The sequence below is a fragment of the Mus caroli genome, unplaced genomic scaffold (genome assembly GCF_978045245.1).
Source record: "Mus caroli unplaced genomic scaffold, Mus_caroli_1 scaffold_15, whole genome shotgun sequence".
Lineage (NCBI taxonomy): Eukaryota > Metazoa > Chordata > Mammalia > Rodentia > Muridae > Mus > Mus caroli.
Genome location: NW_028227270.1, coordinates 63,643,791 through 63,666,761, shown reverse-complemented (window position 1 = coordinate 63,666,761; position 22,971 = coordinate 63,643,791).

Sequence of the window (22,971 nt, the reverse complement as noted above, 5' to 3'; positions counted from 1 at the left end):
TTGGATGCAGGGATGAGTGGGAAGGCACACATTCCTGTAGAACACAGATACCGATGTCCTTGCAATCCGCCACTAATGCAGCACTTACCCACACAGCTCCGAGGGCAGCTGTTTTAAGAGCCCTCACTTTGGGATCAGGGTTGTCCGAGCTCCACAGCTCCCTGGTCTGCCTTTGAGCATGGTTCTTAGTCTTATTGAGCCCACTTCTGTAAAGTCGGAATAATAAAAAGAACTACTTTGTGGCTAACGACATGAGCAAGAAAAATGCTTAGGGGCCAACAAGATGGCTCAGCAAAGTAAGGGCGCTTGCCACCAAACCTGACGACCCTAGTTCAATCTTGGGAACCCACGTGGTAGCAAAAGGGAACCAATCCCTGCCAGTTTCCCTCTGATTGCCACATGTGCGCTAGAGACACTATCTGTAAAAGGTATCCAGGACGATCCCCCAAAATGATATGGTCTAGAGGTCTGGATCAAGCTTGTTTTCTCTGCGAGTGAAATAATTAAAAGGCAGGGAAAACTGAGGTAGGACAGACAGATAGCAGCAGAGAAACCTCACACACCACAGACAGAATCAGCAGTTGAAGAGGGATGAATTGAGGTGAGGAAGCACACCCATTCGGGAGATGTGCAGAGAAAAAGACCCTCTGTGAAGCAGATGGGGAGACAAAGCCAAAAAATTCAGTCTCTTCTTGAGTCTCTGTGGTTTTAGAGTCCCCCCTCCCCCACCCCTAATCTCTGGGGTTGATCAGTTTGAAGGAAGCTAGAGTGGCTGATGAAGCCAGGACTGTTGTGTAATACATCCTTGGACTCCTTGAACCAATCCATCAGCAGGGCCAGCTGGTGGGAGAGACAGAGGCCCACAGGGCTTGTCTTTAAACTGTCAGGCTTCTGTCTCAAGTCAAAAGAGTGACGAAGAAGTGGTCATGTTGGAAATGTCACCATTGTTACCTACGCATGGCTCCTCTCCCTGTCTGTCTGCTGTCTGCTACCCAGGAGTCTGTCTAACTCCTAGTTTCCAGTACTCATGCTAAATAAATAAATAAATATTAAAAATTATTTTAAAAGAAAATTATTTAGTATCGAGCCTGGCAGTATATATGTTTAAAACTTATATTTCGTCGGCTTGACCTGCCCATAGAAATGAGCCTTTTGTTTATATCTTAATTGCTTTTTTATGCATGAATTATTTTTAATGAAGATATCCTAAACAGAAATGCACATTTACCAGATCACACCACAGCAAGATGCATGTTTTTGCTCTTAAAAATATGTTTAATACACCTTATTGTACAAAGATAAGCTACAGGGCCTCTCCAGGGCCCACTCTCCAGCCTGAGGCATGTCCTTCCTGGTTTTGGATCTATTTCCTCCAAAGGTCTGTCAAGTGTCATGGTATAGGGAAGCAGAAACAAGAGCTGTGACTCTGGGGCTTGTCCACACTCAGGGCATCACTGTGTACTCAGAGGATTTCAGCACCAGGTGGATAAACTGAGGCATGACGGCTCCAAGGTGTGGTTGAGGGGAAGGCTTTATTGTAGATATGAGGGAAAGGAGAGCCAGAGGCATCTGCAGGAGTCCAGAGAAGGGAGAGAAGAAAGAAGACTGGACCAGCCACGAGCTGGGGGTGGGAGGAGACAGAGAGGAGACCAAGAAAAAGGAAGCTGAAAGAGAGGCAGAGACAGAAAGACAAAGACACAGAGACAGAGAGAAAGGGACAGGGACAGAGACACAGACAGAGAGACAGACAGAGAGACAGAGAGTGTTTAGGGTAGAGGGCAGAGAAGAGCTGAGAAGAGCCACAGGTAGTTGTGACATTGAGAAAGTCTGGAGGCCAGCTTGTGCTCTGGCAAGCTAATAGGCACCATGGTCAGTCACCGGAGTTTCTTTTGGACCAATCACCTTCACCAACCGGTGTCTCAGGGTCCTAGGCTTCTGAGTCCCTCTGTTTCTCTCCACAGGCTTTGAGTTCTGCTTTTCTCTCGGCATTAGCCTGTCTTTCCTTTGCTGCTTTGTTCATATTATCATTTCTAGTTTCCCTTACTTGAAAATCAGCCTCTGAGTTAGTAAATATTCACCTTTGGGCCAGCCTCTTATCGTTATGTTTGTGTATTTATGTCACCCAAAGATGGGCCATATCCCAGCCAAAGTTCTCAGGGGAAAACTGAAGTTTTTTGTTTTGCGTCTCAACTCTTTAATACCTGGATGAAGCTGGGTCAATCAACCTGGCTAAGCCTCGGGCCCATCTGTAAAATAGTTTCAAATAGCCAATCCATTACACTCATAGTTACTGACTGCTTGCTGCAGGCCTCACTCTCTGGGTGGGGGATATATAATGGTAGGCAAGGCAGACAAGCCTCCTCAAGTTTCAGACATTCTGAAGGTGGAAAAAAGGTGTGACAGAATATACACATGGGAGATACTACCTCATCATGCCACACGCTAAGTAGTGTGAGTGCAGCCAAACAGGAAGTATAAAGCAAGGCGGGTCACCCATCTCTCCTGCTGTCAGGGCTGCAGAGAGGTTTCACTAGAAGGGGTTATAAAATGTAAACTGGGACATAAAATATGCTAATTCTTAGGGAACCCAAGTGTTCCTATTACTAACCTGGCTCAAGAGTCCACACAACTCGAAAGAGATGCATTGATGAGAGAAGGACACTCGGCACCACAAGCTGGAGAAAGGATTCACTCAGTTGATAAAAACCTCTCTAGCCCCGCGGTTCTCAACCTGTGGGCCATGACCCCCCTACAGGGTAAGTGTCCTACAGATTAAATGTCCTGGATATCAGATATCTACATTACAATTTGTAAGGGTAACAAAATTATATTTATGAGGTAGCAATGAAATAATGTTATGGTTGGGGAGGGTCACCGAAACATAAGGAACTGTGTTAAAGGGTCACGGCATCAGGAAGGTTGAGGGCCACTGTGTTAGCCTGGCTGTTTCCCCAAGTATAGATGCAGGAGTGAAAGAGGCTAGCCAACTTTTGGTTTTGGACATGGGGATTTTGGGGGTGACCTGTCTTTCATAGAAACTAGATGTGCGCCGATGAGTAAGAAAACCTTCTGACCAATACCCAACAGTGTCCTCACATGGACTGCGTTGTACTTCAGTGACACAGTGGCCCATCTGCCACTGGTAGAGACCACTAGCCCTGCCCCATGAAGCAAATCTGGCATGGGCTTTTATTTTACTGGGCCAGACCTTGATAATTCTCTGACTCTCCAGTGAAGCTGGTTCCATTCTCTGCACCACTGGGAGAATCAAGGAACATGCAGGTGGCTAAAGGCTTTTGTGAAGTAGCTACTGGCCTCAGCCCCAACCTCCCTGGATCTCAGACAACAGTGCTTTCTGGTCCAGGTTGTGATGTTCACCGTGGTCTTGCCTGATACAGGGTCTTTGCTGTCAGCATCCCTTGCTTCCCTGGTCTCTTTGGTTTCCTCTCCATCAGGAACACACATCCCCTGCCGATGCTCAAACGTGTTTTCTTATGTATAGCCAGCGATCTCCACTGTAAAGTCAAAGTTCCCATTTGCTTGCCGTACTGCCATATAGTGTCAAACGCAATTCCCAAGGAATACTGGGCAGGCTGTGTGTGGAAGAAGGGAAGGAAGGGAGATCAACACGGCACTTCAGTCTGACATTTTAAACATAAAATAAGAACCATCTCCCCAGATATTATGAAAGCAATAAAGTACAGAAAGCTGAAGGACTCATATAGTATCAATTCAATGATTATTCCTCTAAAATAAGAGCTAGTCATTGAAGCTCACTGAGAGATAATGCTCCAAAATTGGGTTGGCTTTTGACACAGTATGCCCTGGAGCAGTAACCACCAGCAGAAGCTTCAGGAAGCCCTAGGGTTTTACAATGGACCCTAGCCTACCTGACCTAGAAACAGCACCTTGAGGGCAAAGCCACAGTTGCTGCTGGATTTAGCTTTCTTCATAGGTCCTTGAAGCACCCGGTGTCGCAACAAATCTGAGCCTGCATCTGGCCGGACAAGACTCTGAAAGTGAAGGCTAGCTTATGTCTCTATTCAGACCCTGTTTCTTCTTCTGTGTAATGGGGATTAATATCCCTGACAATAGTGGATGGTGGGAACCAGAGGTGGGCCATTGTCCTTCATGACACGGTAGGATGTGAAGGGCTGAAGGCACAAAGTCCTAGTGAGATGGGCGTGCAGGGCACTGTGGTTTCCTGTCCTTCACTCCCAGTTGCCCCATGGTTGAAGAATTCTAGGTTCACCCCCTGCTTCTGTTATCTGGCAGGACTTTGGACTGAAGCCATGGGCTCCTCCTGAAAGTGTGGACTTGGTCCAAGGGCAAACATGCAAGGGCTTCTCTGATACAGCCAACTCCCGGAAGTCGAGGGCTTTGAATGTTGTGCCAGACTCTCCTCCGCAGCTTTCAGCAACAGCTTCCAACCCAAAGCATACAGAACAGCACACACACACAAACACACACACACACACACACACCTCCCTCTCTCCTACTCCCTTTCTTCTCCACTCTCCCAGACCCAAATTTCTAAGGGCCCCTTTGCCCTAAATTTCAGCAGGAAACAAACCAGCAACCAGATGTCTGACTTCTTCACCCCATTGGCAGGGATTAGCCATCTTCCCTGTAAACTTCCGGCCGTTCCTCTCTGTTAGATCTTTCAGCTTCTTCACGCTCCATCTCCTTCGGCTCAGACACGAGAACACTCTCTGGAGGAGAGACAAAAGGTAGCCAGCCAAGAGTAGCCAACGTGTGCGGGATTTCTATGCCCTAGAAGCCAGTGGGCGGTTGAGGTTTCAGGGAGGGGTTTGGGGAGGGCAGCTGTCCTCTTCCTGGATGTATTTGTTCTATCACTTGATTCAGGACTAAAGAAGCCTAGAGACTTCTAGAGACTTTGATCAAAGACAGAGATAATTAAACAAATGTCCAACTTCAAGAGCACACGGAGGAAGATAAATGTAGATGCTGTCACTTCAAAGTATTTGTGGAAAAACAAGATGCAAAGCAGCTTTTGCAGCCTGGAGTTGGGGAGGGGATGGGTGTAGGAATACGGGGGGGTGGGGGTGGGGGCACTTCCCTGACCCAAGGAGGAGTGCTTGGAAACAGGAAGGAACACAGAAAGCAGCTCTCTCATCAGCTCTGTTGCTTTCAAATCAGGGCAACTGAGGCTCTGATGGAAAAGGAAGGACGTGCCCAGGTCTGTTGCTGGATGGCGGAATGCATCCTGTTTGGGAGACCACTCTTGGCTCTCTGGGATGTTGACTGGTGTGGCTTTGGCCTGCTTGCCCTTTCCCCCTGCTGTCTTGCCCTGACGATGGCCAGGTGCACCCTTCCCGGTGACTCACTGCAGCTGGCCAGGAAATAACAGCCGCCACGGGAATGTCTCTGTCTAGTGTCAGAGGGCTTTGCTTTGCTTTGCTTTGCTGAGCTATGCTTTGTTTTGTCTTTCAGACCATGCTGTGCAGCCCAAGGGTGGCCTTGAACTCACAACCTTCCTATCTCGGTCTTCTGAGTGATAGGATTACAGGCCTGGGCCACTAGGCCCAGATTTGAAGACTACACACAAAAGGGAGTACTGAGAAATGACTCTGATTTTCAAGTTGGCACTCCAGGTCTGTTTATGGGGAATTGTAAGCTCACTGAGAAGAACATATGCGAAGTCACAAGAGCCTTTGGGATGGGGATCAAGGAGTGTCTGCCTGACTGCACCAACTCCAGCCCCACTCGTCCCCTTCTTTTTCTTTTTTGGGCTTTCTACATCCGCATACTTCAGTTGACATAAAAACCTTGGGAAAGTCGCTTGTCTTCTTTGTGACTCAGTTTCCCCACTTGTAAAACAGTGACAAAGTCTGTATCTGAGAGTGGAGAATCGCCCCATTAGCAAGTGGTAGATCTTTGATAAGCTTCAGTTTTCTCTAATTCTCTTCCACTTGTCACAGAAGGCACCTGTATGTGTGTCCATTAGGCAATGGGTCCTCACTGAAAAGGAGGGCCCCCTCATTGGTGTTTTTCCATAGGGACTGACCTGGATCTCTGTCCTTGAGTTCTGGCTTTTTCCAAGGGGAGGAGCCTGGTCTCAAGCTTTCTGGGTTGGAAGGGCACCTCGCCCTCCTCAGCAGTTTGAGCATGTCAGTTAAAGATTTGTTAGAAGTTGGTCTCCTGTGCAGTGGTGTGTGTGGTAGCAGACCTTTTAAGAGGTAGAGCTCATCATGGCAGGCCCCTCCACTAATGGAGGAGCTGTCCTCAGAAGGAATTAGCGTAGATCTCATGAGACCTTGAGGTCTTTAGTTGCTGGAAGAGTGAGCCTGCCCTCTGTCCTGGTCTGGGGCTTCCTGTTTGAACATGTGACCTCTTCCTTCCACATGGAACCCCAACACTTCATACATAAGCTCTCATTAGAGACTTCTCTGTTCAAAATTATGATACAAACTGTCAGCTCTCAACTTCACAGAAGCCTAGAGTCAACTGAGAATAGAAAACCTCAAATCAGACTGGTCTGTAGCCATGTCTGTGAGGCGTTCTTAATTACTAATTGAGAAGGAGGGTAAGAGGGCTGAGTCCACTGTGGGCGGTGCCATTCCTAGGCAGTGGGCCCTGCAGCATATGAAAGGGAACTGAGCAAGCCAGAGGAACAAGTCAGAAAGCAGTGTCACTCCACAATTCTGCTTCAAGCTCCTGCCCTGCTGGAGTTCCTGTCCTGGTTTCCCACAGTGACAGACTATAACCTGTAAGATGAACAAAGCCCTTTCCTCCCCCAGAGTTTGTATAGGTCTTTGTTTTATCCCAGCAACAAAAGCAAATCAGGGCACAGACTTCTTTTCTTCCAAAGTAACCCACTTCAGGTATTTTATTGTAGTAGAATAATGGTCTGGCACATGTCAGCAAGGTCGCTGTGGGAAGTAGGTGTGTTGCCCCTCTGTTCTGGGTCCACAGCCTGTGACTGTGGTTTTTCAACTGCTCACTTCACAGAGCCTAAGGAAAGAAAGAAAAGAAAGAGAAAGAATCATAAAAAAAAAGAAAGAAAGGAAGGAAGGAAGGAAGGAAGGAAGGAAGGAAGGAAGGAAGGGAGAAAGAAAGGAACCAGAGCCCAGACCTTAATGTGACTGAGTCCTAAGAAGGGGTTCTCCTGTTAGCATTGTGTTCTAAACAAGGACTTAATTAAAAGTGGTGATGAGAGAAAACAGCAGGCAGTTACAACCTAGATCTAGGAGCAGTTCGGGTTCTGGACAGTGTGTCAGAGGAGCTTCCTAAAGCCAACCAAGATGCCCATGAATTCTGAAAACAATTGCCTGGGAATCCAAGCTGCAGGCAGGGTCTGAAAAGCACTGCAGATTCATCGCTGATCTGAGAGTCACCTGGGTGGCACCTGTTATGTCAAGCCTTGGGAAAACCCTGTGGCTTACAGATTTACCTGAGAGCTAGGGATGTCCCTCTGGGATGATCACTCAACTGGGGTATGGTGTGAAAACTCTGTGGCTGGGACTCACTTTCCGTCCCAGCCACACTGGTCCCTCCTGTGGGGATCCCTGCATTAGTCCATCTTCCGTCTTTCAACATGGCTTCGTTTGAGCATCTGGTGAGATGTGACGATTTATTTGGAATGTTTGTGAGTGAACTCAGATATTAAACTTTTTTTCCTAATCATTTCTGGCCACCTAGACATACACACACACACACACACACACACACACACACTCACACTGCACATAACAGTCTTGGGTCCTTCGAATAGGGATGTAGACTAGGGAGATAGAGAAGGGAGAATTTTAAACATTTCCAGCGCAGCTGAGGTCTAACCTGTGGAGATTCCATTTCCAGTGGACCCCCAAATCACAGTGAATTTGGATCTCATTGTATGGATGCTCAGCTATCTGAAGGGTCTAGGAGGAATGTAAATGGTACCTCTAGAGACGTTTTCATCTTCACAACTGATGGTGCCCTTGACACTGGAAACAGAAGAGTGTATGTCATGTGCCAGGTGGTATGTGTGTGTGTTGTTAGATATGACCCATCTACTCAGGGAAAAGTGATGCTATGCTACCCTGTAAAGAGAAGGGCTTGGAGTGGAGGCTCCCCAGCTAGCTCTGCCCACCCCCCCCACCCCCCCACCCCCCACCCCCGCTTCCTGCCTCTGCCTGTCTCTTGGGGTTTCTCAGGAAAAAAATGTCTCCTCTCTCTCTCCCTCCCTCCCTCCCTCCCTCCCTCCCTCCAACCCCCCCTCCCCCCATATACAGCATTTTGTGGGACAGTCTGGCCAGGGCTGGAAGATGTCTGCCATCACACGCCACGCAGAAATCCTACCGCCAAGGCAAAGGCGACATTTTCTGTGTTCTAAGGTCGCCCTTTAGTAAAAGCCAAGTCAACCCCAGAGCACAGTTGAGTGCTTCGGCTTCTGCCAGTAAGAGCAAAAACTGGCTCAACCCTCTTACAGTATTTGGCAGGATTTCTCAAAACTAAAGACACACCCATTCTCTAACTCACGTCTTCCCTTAGGAACTCTGTCCTGTGGAAGCATACACAGGCTCGCACTGAGGTGCGCACGCCCATACCGAGGTGCGCATGCTCGCATTGAGGCACAGGTACGAACGAGCCTGTTGTTCACATCCTGCCAGCAACAGGGGAGGACTGCCAACAGCCCAGGAGCTCATTCCAGAGCCACACAGACGCACACATGCTCACCATGTCAGCTCTGTAGTAGCAGTAAAGAGCAAGAGGAAGCAAAAGTATCTGTTTGGAGCTGCTTAAGGTCACACAGGGATGGGTTAGTGTAGAGTCCTAAAGGCTGAAGATATATGTTAGGAGGGAAACGATAGCAAAGTGTCACACGGAGTGAGATTTAGAGGGTAGCGGTACAAGAATAGACATGAACTATTCATTGCTGTCATCTTGGTTGAGGACTAATGGAAGTCAGCAGGGTTCTTGCCCTTTCTACGCTATCTGTTCCTGTGATACTTGCCCTCTAATTAACATATATTGCTTTAGGGTTTTGTTTTGTTTTGTTTTTGTTTTTTGAGACTTGGTTTCTCTGAGTAGCCACAGCGGTCCTGGAACTCGCCCTGTAGACCAGGTTGGCCTCGAACTCAGAGAGATCTACTGCCTATGGCCTAAATAAAAATAAAAATAAAATAAAATAAAAATCATAGGAGGAATGATTAAGGACAAACACATGAACGCAACAGAGCAAATTAACCCGAGGCACACACACAGCCTGCAGGACAGACAGAGACACAGCCTGCAGGACAGACAGAGAGGGGTTGATTTATGCTCTTTGGGGAGATCTTTGGTGGATAATAGGTATGGTTTTGCCAGGGCCTGAGGTACAAGCAGCAGGGGTCTGATTCTGATGACAACTCTAACACCAAGCCCTGGCTCAGTGAGCTGGGCATCTGGATGCCACCCCAGCCCTCTGCCCATCTCTTCCCATGGATCTCTGTGCCAAGCCTGGCTCCCGTTTGTGAACGGATCTGGGTCGGAGCCAACAGAGGAAGAGGGGCTTCCAGAGGAGCCCATCCCTCACCCAGGCTGGGAACTCTGGACATTGGGTCAATTCTTCCCTTCTCCCTGGCTTCCTGCTTTCTTTGTGAGGGGACAGGACAGGAACAGGAAATCTCTTGGACTGTGCTTATGGGTACTGATCCTGATGGCAGCCACATGACCTAAGCTCCCACCCCAGAGGCCCCACCTCTTCTCACTTTGTGGTGGGTGCTGGAAGCAATGTGAAGGGGTGCAAACCTTCCACTCACAGCAGCTGGCTCTCACAGACAGATGGGCTGCATAGGTCTCTGCACCAGCAAGACCAGGGCTGCAGCTCCAGAGCCCGCAAGCCCAGAGACTCAGAAGCAACTCATTTTTTTCTGGTCTCCTGGACCCCATGAGAACTGTGGGAACTGGAGTTTCCTTGATTCTGATGAAACTGAGGATGTCCCCCAACTACAAATAAAAAATAATTTAAAAAAAAAAGCTATTTCTCAAAGAAGGCTCTGGCAACTAGGCAAGTGCACTTTGTCTGTCGTCTGTCTGTGGTGTCTGTGTCTCTGTCTCTCTCTGCTTTCTGACACGGAGAAGATTCACAGGGTATAATGTGACATACTCGCATAGTTAGAAGGTACCGCCCAGAAAATCACAACTAATCTTTGGATCCCAGAGCACACCCATCCTTGTCAGTGATGCAGGGCGTGCATGATGAGGGAGGGAGGCCATTTCGCCCATGGCAAAGTATGTGGTTTCCCTCCCAGTAAAGGAAGTTGCAGCAAGCTATCCTGAGCGATGTTCTCTTCCAGCACCACACAGGAGTGCAGCCCTCAGGAGAGCTGGGACTCTACCTGTTGATTAACAATCACATGCCAAATACCTGGCCAGGGCTGTGCAGTGGGTGTTCACGGCAGATATTTGGAACAGGATGATAGAGATGAAGTATATTTTTTGCCAACACATGTCCTGAGACAGAGCAGGGGAAGTGTCTCCGAGGGTGTTTACTTGGACCCTTAGAATTATTTTCCTTTCCATAAATTCAAGCTAACATTTTATCATCTAAAAAAGGCAAACCCTCTGTACTATTTTCAGAGCCTACAGCCACACAGTGAGGCGTTAAAGTCTGGGATTTGGATTCTCACAATTGACTAAAAATCACTTTAAAATATGACTTGGATCAGGGTGTGGTGGCACACTCCTATAATACCAAGGACTCCAAATGCGGAGACAGCAGAATCTCCAGTTCGTGGGAAACTTGTCCTATACAGTGAGACCTCGTCTATAAAAACTGAGGGTCACATCAGTTTGCTCTCAACCTCAGTGACTTCACTAAAATTGGAGCAATTGCAAAATACCCAACAGTCTGTTCTATATTCAAAGTTCTATATTGTTGGCTTGCCACCTGCCTTCTTTCAAAGCCTCAGCCACCCTTGAACGGCAGGTCTTGGTCTCAGGGCTTGGTGATGGTTCCAATTGTGAATGTCCAGAGAGCAAGGATTAGGTAGCAGTGGAGACCATGGCTGTCATCCACAAACATTTTAGAAGAGAGAGTGAGATAGAAGAGAGAATGCTACCTGTGTTCAGAAGTCCTTTATAGACCATGCTGTTTAAGAGTAAGGGGTTTCTGCCTAGAACCTCATGCAAACCATGGGCAATGGAGCAGGCTTCTCTAGGAGAGGAGGGGCCAGAGACACTGTCAGCATGGGGCCATGGGGGAAGCATCCTTGGACTCCGTTTCATAGCTGCAGGGCAGAGAGAGGTGGACAGCTGGGGATTTCATAAGCATATCAGGCAAGGAGACCATTCTAGCAGAGTAGTAGTCTATTAGGATCAGGGGATCTGCTTGGAGAATGGCACTTCCAGGGAGGAAAGAGCGCAGAGTCACAGCTCTACACATTCAGTTTCTGCTCACATGCCATAGTCAAGACTCAGGCTCACTAGTGGGGACCTAGCATTGTCTGTTCTCTCCTGCCTTGTCGCCCAGGAAGGGCTCCTGGATGGCTCTGGGGTGCTCTGTGCTGGGGACTTGTTCATCTCATTCCAGATGCATTTAATGATCACCCATTCTGTGCCAGGCCCAATGCTAGATTTGGGGGATACCATAAGCAACAGAGAACCCCATTAATCTACTTAGTCAGCAAATGTTGAGTGGCTGGTTGGACTCTGAGCCCAGCTTATAGATACTAACCACCAGCACACCTTGAATTGGTGTCATTTAATACTGGGGACAAAGAAGCTGGGTTGTGTCCTAGTCTCAGTTCCCAGCCCCTATGACAAATGCAGCAGTGTGTGAACAATGTCACTCCACAGGTTCTGTTTGGGGACTCTGAGATGTTCCCCACACAGGGAGCATCCAATGGCCCATAGACACCAGAAGAGGGCCTGGCATGTTGTACAGATGGTGTAGATGATCCAGTGTGTGTGTGCCCTAAGGAGACAGGGATGGGAGATGAGATGGCAAAGAAACTTTGGTTCCTGGTGGTAGGCAGGGGTCTGGCTAGGATGTCTGAAGCTGGCCTTCAGCCAAGAGAGAGCTGTTGGCCGATTTTAATCCATAAAGCAACATGCTTAGACCAGTGGGGTTTGCAGATCCTCCCAGCTGTTGGGTAGTTTATGGACCTTGAAGGATGTAACATGGTGGTAGGGAAGCAGTGGCTGCCCTGGTAACAGAAAGAAGGCTGGTCCTTGTGGGGAGAGCACGAAGCCCTGATCCTAACTTCCTACCCCAGATAGGTCCATTCTTGGAACCTTGCTGGACAAGACAAGTGCTGGATTGGAGGGAAGGGTGATTTGGTTTTGAGGGCCCTTTCTCCTCAGGACCAGAGTCCTCCATCCCCTAACATCTGGCATGGTGTCTGGTTCCAGGAAGAGCTCCACAGCGAGAAAGTAAGAAGTGAACTCCAAAAACTGTCCCAAACCCCCACCCACAAGGTCTCTGTAAGAGTTGGGGAGGGGCAGCGTGGAACGGGGTCTGCCTCTGACTGCAGCCTTCACTTCCCCAATTTGCAGCCACGCTGCTTCTTTTGTGTCTTGGAATGTTTCTGTAGCTCCACTGCCTCCCTATGCAACGCCATTTTCCCAGAATTCTCTTTCCCCTTTCCTGTCCTGGCTTCTGGCTTTGGATGTCGCCTCACACATCAAATCTTTAAAGAGACATCTGTCCATCATCTATCGATACAGTATCATCTGTCTCATCTGAGCTACTATCTTAGGGTTTTTATTGCTGCGATGAAACACCATGACCAAAAGCAAGCTGGAGAGGGAAGGGTTTATTTGGTTTACATTTCCAGGTAACAGTCCATCGCTGAAGGAAGTCAGGGCAGGAACTCAAATAGAGTAGGAACTTATAGGCAGGAGCTGATGCAGAGGCCATGAAGGGGTGCTGCTTACTGGCTTGTTCCTCGTGGCTGCCCAGCCTGCTTTCTTATAGAACCCAGAATCACCTGCCTAGGGTGTCCCCACCCACAATGGGCTGAGCCTTCCCACATCAATCACTCATTTTAAAAAATGCCCTACAGGCTTCCTAAAGTCAGATCTTATGAAAGCATTTTCTCAAATGAGGTTTCCCCCCTCATATGACTCTAGTTTGTAGCATGTTGATATAAGACTAGCCAGCACAGCTACCATCTACCATCTTCATCATGCCCATGCCTTTGTATCTCGCCATAGGGTTAGCCCCTTGAAGACAGGAATCTGAAATCTGCTATGAAGGAAAAAGCTCTTGGCCCAGTGCCTGGCATATTGTAGTAGCCACTCTATTACATTTACGTTAGATAAACTAATGAGCCAGTAAGTAATTTTCAGATGCCCCCATTCCTTTGTATACTCAACCAACCTTTTTTTTTTTTTTTTTTTTTTTTCAGTACCTGCTAGAGGCCGGACCCCAGGCTAGCTTCTAGTCATGCAGAAGGAGGGAAGCAACTTTCCTTCCGATCAATGTGTGCTCTGAAAACAAAGAGGCTGTTTGGGAACCCAGACTGAAGGCGACGCTCTATCGTGGGAAGCCATGGCGAACACGTGATGTGGGAGCTGGAGGACAGGAAGCCATGACGAACATGTGATGTGGGAGCCCGTGAGAGGACCGGCAGTGGGAAGGGAAGAGCTCACGAGTGCTGAGCACGTGCTCCGGGGAAAGAGAGGGAGGACACAGGATGCAAGGGAAAACCAATTCTGATGGAGCTTAGGAAGCAGAGGAGAAAAGGTGAGCCACAAGGGGTAGAGCCGGAGGCCATGGCCTGACAGCTGCTCCTTCTCCTAACAGCTGCGGGAGACAATGTAAAGGCTGCGCATCCAGATGGTGGTGGAGTTGCAAAGATCAGATTGGTATCAGTGCAAGCGAGACACGTCCAAAGGGTCAAGGGGGGATGGAGGAGATGTTGTGGACCTTCTAGGCAGATGCTGGTGCTGGGAGTCGGGCAATGAGGGAGATGGTGAGGTGGGGATACAGATGAGAAAGGAGGGTTAATGAGGAAGAAAAGAGAATCTTCCTCTGGAGCCACACAGGGCCATCAACGTTCCTACCCATGCATGTTTGTATATATACACATAGCCACCACCGTACACACATACACACACATGTGCACACACACACATGAACACACACATATCCACAGATACACACATGCACACACATGCATATACACATATACACTCACACACATGTGCACACGCAGGCATGCACAGACGCTAACACATGCACGTGCATACACAGTGCACATGTGCACACATAATGGCAAATGCATATACACACATGCACACACACATATGCACACACACACACAGCCTCTTCTCATCTTATTTGGAATAGATGGAGGGGGAACTTATCCAGGTTAAAGGTTTCTTCACATGTCTGGACCCCCTTCTTTATTAACCAGTCATTTCTTCAGTAAAGGGAAAACAGTAGGGTTGACTCAAGTGCCTGCTAGTTAAAAAAACAGTGATAGTTAGGTCAGGAGCACAGTAAAAGTGTGCCATGGACAGCCTAGCTCAGACTGTCAATGTCATTGTCACTGTGCAGGAGTCTAAGCTCCCATACTGTCTATTCAATACTGTGCATATCTTGTCCATATACTCTGGCTTTCCCCCTTCCTTAGGAAATCCAGGCTGCTGCACTCAGCTCAGACCCCCACAGCTTTCCCCTCTTCAACACAGAGAAAGTTGACTCAAAGCATTGAGCTCCCTTCTCTGCCACATAACCCAACCCCTCTGTCACCCTCACAGACCCTAAGTCCTTCCCTCACAGTGACTCTGAAGTCCCTCCTGAACCCATTCCCACATGCCCGGTACCCCTGGCTGTCAGGAAGAGCCTCCTCATGTGCTTCCCTGTGCTTGGGGCTAACCTTCTTTCTCTCTGTTCTCCTTGGCTTGATGAATCCGTGGCTCCACTATTTTTTTTTTGTCTTGGACCAAACCCCAAAGCGTCTCTTGGCAGAGTCCCCAGGCTGCATATATGGAGAGAGAATGAGAAAAAAATCTCTCAGGATCCTCAGACTCCAGGAACAGGAGTAGTGGCCCCCACTGCCCAGCCACCGTTCTGTCCCCTTCCCTATCTTTGACCTCCCAGTAGTAACAATAGTTGAGAGATTTCTTTGGTCTGGGGAGCTGAACAGAGTGTGGGCTTAGCTGGTTACAAGGGTACAAAGTGTCTAGTAGTGAGTTACGCTTCAAAACAGGCAACCCTTCTCCTCTGCAAAGCTGCCTTCTCCTCCCTGAGAGCATTTCCTAGTTAGTTGCTTCCACTGTTGGTGTGTGATGTGTCTTGTATTTATAAGAGATCCTGGAGCAATCATAAGCTTTGAAAACAGGCAAAGGGTCCTCTCAATAAAAACATTCACATACATAAAAGTTCAATTAGCTTGGTGTGTCCTGTGGGAGGGCCAGGTGTTGGTTCCAAGCGGCAAGTGGGTGGGTCCCTGATCCTTTCTCCATGCCAGAAGGGTAGAGAATCCTGGCTTTATCCTGAGCGCAGTCCCCAGGTCCTGGCCAGGGGGTGGATCACATGATTATGTTTTCTACCTTCCTCCTGGGCAGTCCCATCAAGTAGGAGGCCTTCCTCAGTCTTGCCACCGGAATTGGACTCTCTGAGATTTCCCTCCAGTTCACAGGTAAGTGTGTGATGTTTATAATGTTACCTACAGGAAACATCTACTCCAGCCTCACCCCTGATGGGCTGATTCCTTACCCAGGAACTTTTCTGACTCAGACTCAGGGACGTTCCTTAGGGCACTGTGGACAAGAGGATCCTTTCACAGCCCAGAGACCAAGTGAAAACATGCCTGGCTCCAGCCATACTGCAACACTGGCCTGAATTCAATAACTAAAGCCCCCATAATTGAAACAAAACACAAGCAAACAAATCGTATGTTGTAACTCGGTAGGAACAAATTGTGTGGGTGTGGGCTTAGTTCAAGTCTTATTGTTTAGCATTTTGTAATTAACTCATGTGACCCTCACCCTGTGCACAGAAGTTATTTGGCTGCTAACTTTGGGGATGTTCTTCCCGGACTTTCCCTTCAAGGTTACTCTCTCAGGAGATTGAAAACAGCCACTCAGTCTTCTGCCTGCCTTCCGTGCTCCTCCACCTGCCTCTGTGCTCCCCCACCTGCCTCTGTGATCCCACACCTGCCTTCTGTGCTCCTCCACCTGCCCTCTGTGCTCCCCCACCTGCCTCTGTGCTCCCCCACCTGCCCTCTGTGCTCCCCCACCTGCTCCAGTGCTCCCCCACCTGCCTCTGTGCTCCTCCACCTGCCTTCCATGCCCCTTCCATTTCTTAAGCATGCTCTGCCCATCAGCAGGTGTGCAGGTAGGGGATCAGAGCATGGCAGAGGAGCTTTGCAAGGCTTCAGGAAGGCCCAATAGGTGATCAATACATCACAGGATAGGGAGTAGGGTGTCTTGCAATGGCCCTGAGTAGAAGTCACAGGTAAGACTGTGGCGTTGCCCTGAAAGGTCAGATGAAGGCTAAGACTGGTGTTTAAGTACCCGTGTGTTCCTGACACCTTCCCCTCTGCGATCACTTTCTCTGGCATCCCCTTCTCACTATCAAAGTAGCTACTGAAGACCCAGAAGAATTTGGTGTCCACCGCTGGCATTTGGTTCAGGTTGGGACAGCTCTGGAACCCTCTGGTGTCCAGATTCTTACGTATGTGCCCTGTCCACTTGTGCAAGCTGCCTCACTCTGCTTCTTCTCCCCGACACCTTGAACTGTCTTTGGTTTCTCATAGTCACCACCATGATCGCTCATGTGGCTGGGATCGCTCTACTTAGAAGGCTCATCCATCCCTATGCCCCTCGGACGTCCTCCTGAAGGCTCATTCAGCACTATGGCCCTTTGACATCCTCCTGAAGGTTCATCCCTATGCCTCCCAGACATCCTTACTTAACTTATTCAGGTTCCTTTCAGGTCTTCCCCTTGAGCAGAGCAGCCTTCCAAGCCTCTGGCTTTGTAGCTGTCTTGTCCCAGGCTCCTTTTACCACAGTGTGGCTCTTTGGTCATTGCCTCATTCCTCCAGCTGGGTTACACAGTCCAAGTGTTGCTTGTTGAGTCGAGTGTTGCTTGTCATTGTGCCTGGCGCCTGCCATCACATAGTGTGCTATCTATGTGTATGTATTACATTTACATACACATTGTAGAGGATGAATGAAAGTGTGCCCAGTGTGTACATGATTGGAAGCCAATGCCTGCCTTACGTAGGAAAGCTATCTCTCTGAAGCAGATGCCCTGGCTCTGACTTTGTGTGCTGGTCTGGCTGGGGTGGGTTGCAGGAAGCCCATGGTGTCTGCTATGTTCACAACACAACTACCTTCTTTTTTGTGTCAGTGATTGGCTTTAGATTGGCTTTAGCCCTGTGATTGACTGAAGTAGAGGCAGTTCTGGCCACGGCGGTCCAAGTGAGGGCCAATGTACTCTGCCTGACAAGTTGCAGGTGACAGAGGGTGGCAGAAGCCATTCTTTTCTCGAGCAGCAGCTTGGCAGGATCTTCAAACAGAGAGCATCATTTTGCATGGTAATGGTGGGCTATGGAGTTTCTCTTTATAGAGTTCTAACTACCAAGAATTCTGGGGATAAAAGAACAGGAAGGCCATTCTGGGGACTGTTGTTATTCTAGAAGCCTGGTAGCAATGTCCGACCAGAGACGAGAAGGATGTCGTGGCTAAAGAATGGTATTGCCACACCATACCCCTGGATGTACCTCATTTGCCACCAGGAGCCCACGTTCACCCCTCCTTCTCAATTGTAAGGAATAAAACCAGTCTAGTGTAAAAGCAAGGGATGGTTACTGTGCTGTCTTAGAGCTTCTATGAGTCTCCAAATGTAGTATGCAGGAGCCACTCAGCATTTGAATCTGAATCTAGAAACTACTCTCCCAGTTTACTCAGCTGGTGGGTATCAGCTTGCTAATAAAATGGTACGTGATGACCCAGTGGATCCGACACCTGGGGTGGGGTGTTCCTCAAACTGAAACATCATGTCATCACGAGTATGAGGTTTGCTTGTCTGTCAGTGATACCAGTTTTCTTACATGATAAGTATTTAGAGAGTCTGTGTGCGAGTGCGTGCGCATGTGTGTGTGCTTGTTCACACATTGCATGTATGTGCATGCTTCTTGTCACTCCAGTTTGTCTGTTTGTTATCTCAGGTAAGATGGAGATAAGTAGAGAGAAGGGGAAAGTTCTATAGTTGGAAAGTTTAGAAGAGACAAAGATGATCAGAAAAATAAACCAGGTACTGGGGGCGGGGGGCTGTTGTTGTTTTGTTTTGTTTTTTAAAGCCATCCCAACTGTCCAGCCAAGGACCTGACCCATAAAGGGCCATCAGCAATGTTTTTAAAGGGTATAAGTGAATCAGAAAGAAAGTTGCATACCACAGATAAGAATAGGATCTCAATCATAAGCAAGTAAGATTAACATTTCATGATTTGTAAAAAACACTCATTTCCCTGTGGCTCTGAAGCTAGAAGCAGACCCCCAGATGGCTTTTGTTCGACTTCGGGGCCATCAGAGTCAGGACCACGTTGGTCTACTGAATTCACACAGATTCTTGATTCTGACAAAGTGACCTGGTAGGGGCTCCTTCTACTCCATCACGACACAGCAGCGTGGAGACATCTTCCTTGCTTTTTCAAAAATCCAAGCTGCAGTGTTAAGCCTATAGTGAATCCAACAGGAGTCTCTGAATCTGGGTCTGTGGAAGCCACTGCTCAGATCGCAGCCAGGCTGCACCCTGCAGGTGGCTCCTCTTTGCTGTGGAAACCTTACACCACCTCCACGTGAGTCAGGGAGCCCGTGTTGACTTTGAATAACTTCCCTGACTTGAATCATCAGTCCAAATCGCCTCTAATGTGGCATGATAGTAACACCCACGTGTTGTCAACAGCACAGCCACACAAGCATGTGCCACTGAGCAGAGAGAATAAATAGGTTTCACTATTCCCCTATTTCCTTCCAGATAAACATGCTGGAACACGGACTCCGTTCAATTAGGGCCCTTTAAATCTTGTCCAGGGCCCTCGCCAGACTGTTAGAATAAAGTTTTATGGCCTGCTTGCTCTGTATGACTTTGCCGCCACCAAATGACATGGATTCTGATTACAAATTGCAACTATGTGCGCCAACACATTTATTTATTTATTCTTTTGCTTAGTAACCTATTATTTTCCCAGCTCGGTTCTCAGAGCACTGTGACTTCCTAACATTTGGCATGAAAATCCTTGTTGTCCGAGTGCACAGTTGAGGATGGTTCTGTGTTTCATGGAGCCAAGAGGGTAGGTAGGCAGTGTCGTGCAGTGGTTAGGCTCAGCTGGATGTGAGTTCTAGCTTTGTTTCTGCTTACCTGGATGCACTTGAGAACTAGCTTCACAGAGCTCCCATTTCTGTGCGTGGGAAACAGCTGTACAACCCCCCCGCCCCCGCCTTACATGTCCCACTGCCTTTCCTTTTGACACACTTCCCAGAATACCAAGTGCCTCAATCTGTCCTCACAGAGAAGGAAGAGAACTATAAGACCGGGAAAGAGATAGGTTAAGAGATGGGACAGTCATCCGGTCCCCTGGTACTCCAGTTTCAGGCGGTTGTGAGACTTAATTAAACTTAAGTCTTCTGGAACGTCAGCAAGTGCTCATAACCACTGAGCAATCTCTCCAGCCACAGAAAGACACCTTAAGGTGTCGTTTTAGGAAGAGCCAAAACCTCCCATGGAGCTGTGGACCGGTCTAGAATATGGTGACAGTGGCACTTTTTTTTTTAATGGTTCATACTATAGCCTCTTAATTAAAAAAATAGTAAATATGAAAATGTTATTAACTGTTGCCGAGTTGTAAGTTACCTGTGGCATTTCATGAAGTACAGGAGCAGGACAAGTCAGCACTTGCTCAGTGTGCAGTATCACTCATCCACGTGTGGGGATGCGCAGGTAAAGACACTGCTTCACCTGCTGGCCACAGCTATGCTTAGTCATAGGGATTCGAGCACTTTTATCTTTTCTCTGTGATTTAAAGTTTCCAATAAATATGTATTTATCTTTAAAAAGTGTAACTGTAAATTTGGGGTGATTGTTGTCTTTCTCTTCCTCTCTCTCTCTCTCTCTCCCTTTCTTTTTGAACAGGGTTTCTTTATAAACCCAGACTGGCTTTGAACTCATGGTCTTTCTGTTTCCGCCTCTAGAATTTCAAGTTTGTTTCATCACACTGAGTCCTGAAGTTCCTTCTTTAAACTCCGTATTTCAGGAAGAGTTGTCTATAGTAAGTCTGAGTCTACTTAGCATCAGAGTGACGACTGCGAGTAGTTTCATTGCTTAGGCGTAAAATCTTCACCTCAAGAAAAGTTCATTACTTTGCATGTTTTTCAACTGAATGGTCCATATTCACGGCCAATCTTTGCCAAACAAGGAGCTCCTTCATTCATTCATGTATGCATGCATGCATGTGTGCAATACAACAGTATGTATGCATACGGGCTAGAGATGGCTCATCCATAAAGCACCTTTCCACACAATCATTAAGCCCCAAGTGCAGGTCCCAGCACCCATGTAGAGAACTAAGCATAGCAGTTTATGCCTGGGACCCCAGCATGAAGGGGCTGAAGGTCCCACTCATCTCCTCCACGGGGGACAGTTGGGTTGGCAGATTGAAAGTGACAGATTTTGATTTTCTCGTTTCTAGTTTTTACATGAAATATTTGAGAAATTTGAAGACAAAACACACCAAGCATGCTCAGGAGACTGGGAGACTGGGAGACTGGGAGACTGGGAGACTGGGAGACTGGGAGACTGGGAGACTGGGAGACTGGGAGACTGGGAGACTGGGAGACTGGGAGATTGACTGGGATTGTCACCAGGGCAGGAAAAACATCTTTGTATGCCTGATGTTTGACACTTCATTTAGCACAATCCCCATTGCTTAACACAATGCCTGGCACATAGGAGTCACTGCCTGTGTGTAAGTGTATGTGTGTGTGCTCATGTACATGTGTATCAGTGTATTGTATGTGTGTGTGAGGGAGAGTGTATATGTGAGTGTGTATGTGAGAGCATGTGTGTGTGTGTGTGTGTGTGTGTGTACATGTGCATCGGTGTGAATGTGTATGTGTGAAACAGTGTGTGTGTGTGTGTGTGTTTGTGCACATGTGCATTGGTATATTGTGTGTGAGAGAGTGTACATGTGAGTGTGTGTGAGCATGTATGAGAGTGTGTGTGTCTGAATGTGTGTACTAGAGTATGTGTTGTGAGTGCATGTGTGAGAGAGTGCATGTGAGTGTGTGTGCACATGTGTATGTGAGTGTATGTGCATGCATGTGTGTGTGTATGTACACATGTGAGTGTGTGGAAGCCAGAAGTTGATGTTGAGTATCTATATTCCTTAATGACTTCTCACCCTATTTTTTTTAGGTGGGGATCACTCACTGAACTTGGGTCTCTCCATTCAGTTAGACTGCCTGCCCAGAAAACCCTCGGGATCTTCTGGCCTTCAGCCCCTTCATGCTGGGGTCCCAGGCATAAACTGCTATGTTTTGTTCTCTACATGGGTGCTGGGATCTGCACTTGGGGCTTAATGATTGTGTGAAAAAGTACTTCATGGATGAGCCATCTCCTAGCCCTTATGCATGCATACTGTTGTAGTTCACACATGCATGCATTCATACATGAATAAATGAATGAAAGAATGCTAAATCTAGAGGTTGATTTTCTGTCCCAGGAAGGAGGGAGTCATACCTTACTTAGTACATAGTAATTGAGGGCCTGCATTCAGTTATGAAGTGGAACTTAATTACAGTGGGGTATGCAGACTTTGATCAAGTCCTGACCTGTGAGAAGTGAATCCCAGCAAGGCAAGAACTGGATGTTCTCTGAGTGTGAAAGGGAGAGCTGTGGAGTAGACATGGTAAAGAGGGAGGGGGAGAACACAGATGTGGCAGGGAAGAGCCTTTGTGAGAAACACACATCTAAGCAGAGATGCTGGTAGACAAGTAACAAGATAGTTCTCTGTTATCTGGCATCGCATTCCAGAAGTTTCCACCATGGAAGGATGGTGTTGGGGGGAGCATATCCATGAAGGCTCTGATTTGCTGAGAGTGTGTGACACCTGAGGGTGGGAAGATACCCTCTGGGCAGGCAGTGTGTGTGTGTGTGGGGGGGTGTCTGAGTTTCATCTTAAATCCAGTGAGAGGCCTTGAAAGGCTAACTTCATTTAAATTTTCAAAGCTGGACCCAGCAGACACCTCACAGGTACATGATAATGAGCTGGGCTTGAATCTAGTGCTGCTTGTCCTAGACAACAGATGTGAGGACAAGCGGATGGATCTGAGATAGTTTCCAAGTAGGAGCGGTAAGTCTTGATGCTGCACTCAGAATGGAGGGCTGCCCTCTGGAATCAACTGCAGCTACACAGCAGCCACAGGCTCTCTGTATCCTCTTAAGTTTTTCTCCCAGCCTTCCTCTGAGGTTCTAGATTCCTGCCAGGTCCCTACCCCCTTGTTACATATTGACAATTATCTGCTTTGCTACTTAAAAAAGGATGACCTGGAGACGGCTTAATGGTTAAGAGTGCTTCTGGCTCTTCCTAGCACTGTGAGGGCAGCTTACAACCCCTGTAACTCCAGCATGCACTGGGGCCTCCTAGGGCAACCATACTTATGTGCACAAATCCACCCACACAACCACAACTGCCGAAGCAACAACAATACATCCTTTAAAATGACATATTGACACCATACTAACTTAGGTTTTTGTCTGTTTTGTCTAATATCCCTCACATCTAAAGCATGCTTAATCCCTCGTAGGCGTTCAGTAAATGTTTGCCATCTTCTTGAATTTAGGAATAAGTTAATGAAAAAAAGATTGGTTGCCCACCGCCACAGACCAAAGCACCGTCTCCGTGGGCTGCAGAACAAATTGTTGACTTTTCCCACACGTGGCTGTGAATCTGCTGGGGCAGCTTGGTGATTGGTTCCCCATAGGGAACTGTTGGTGTCAACTCCGTAGCATGTGTGAGTGTGTGCACT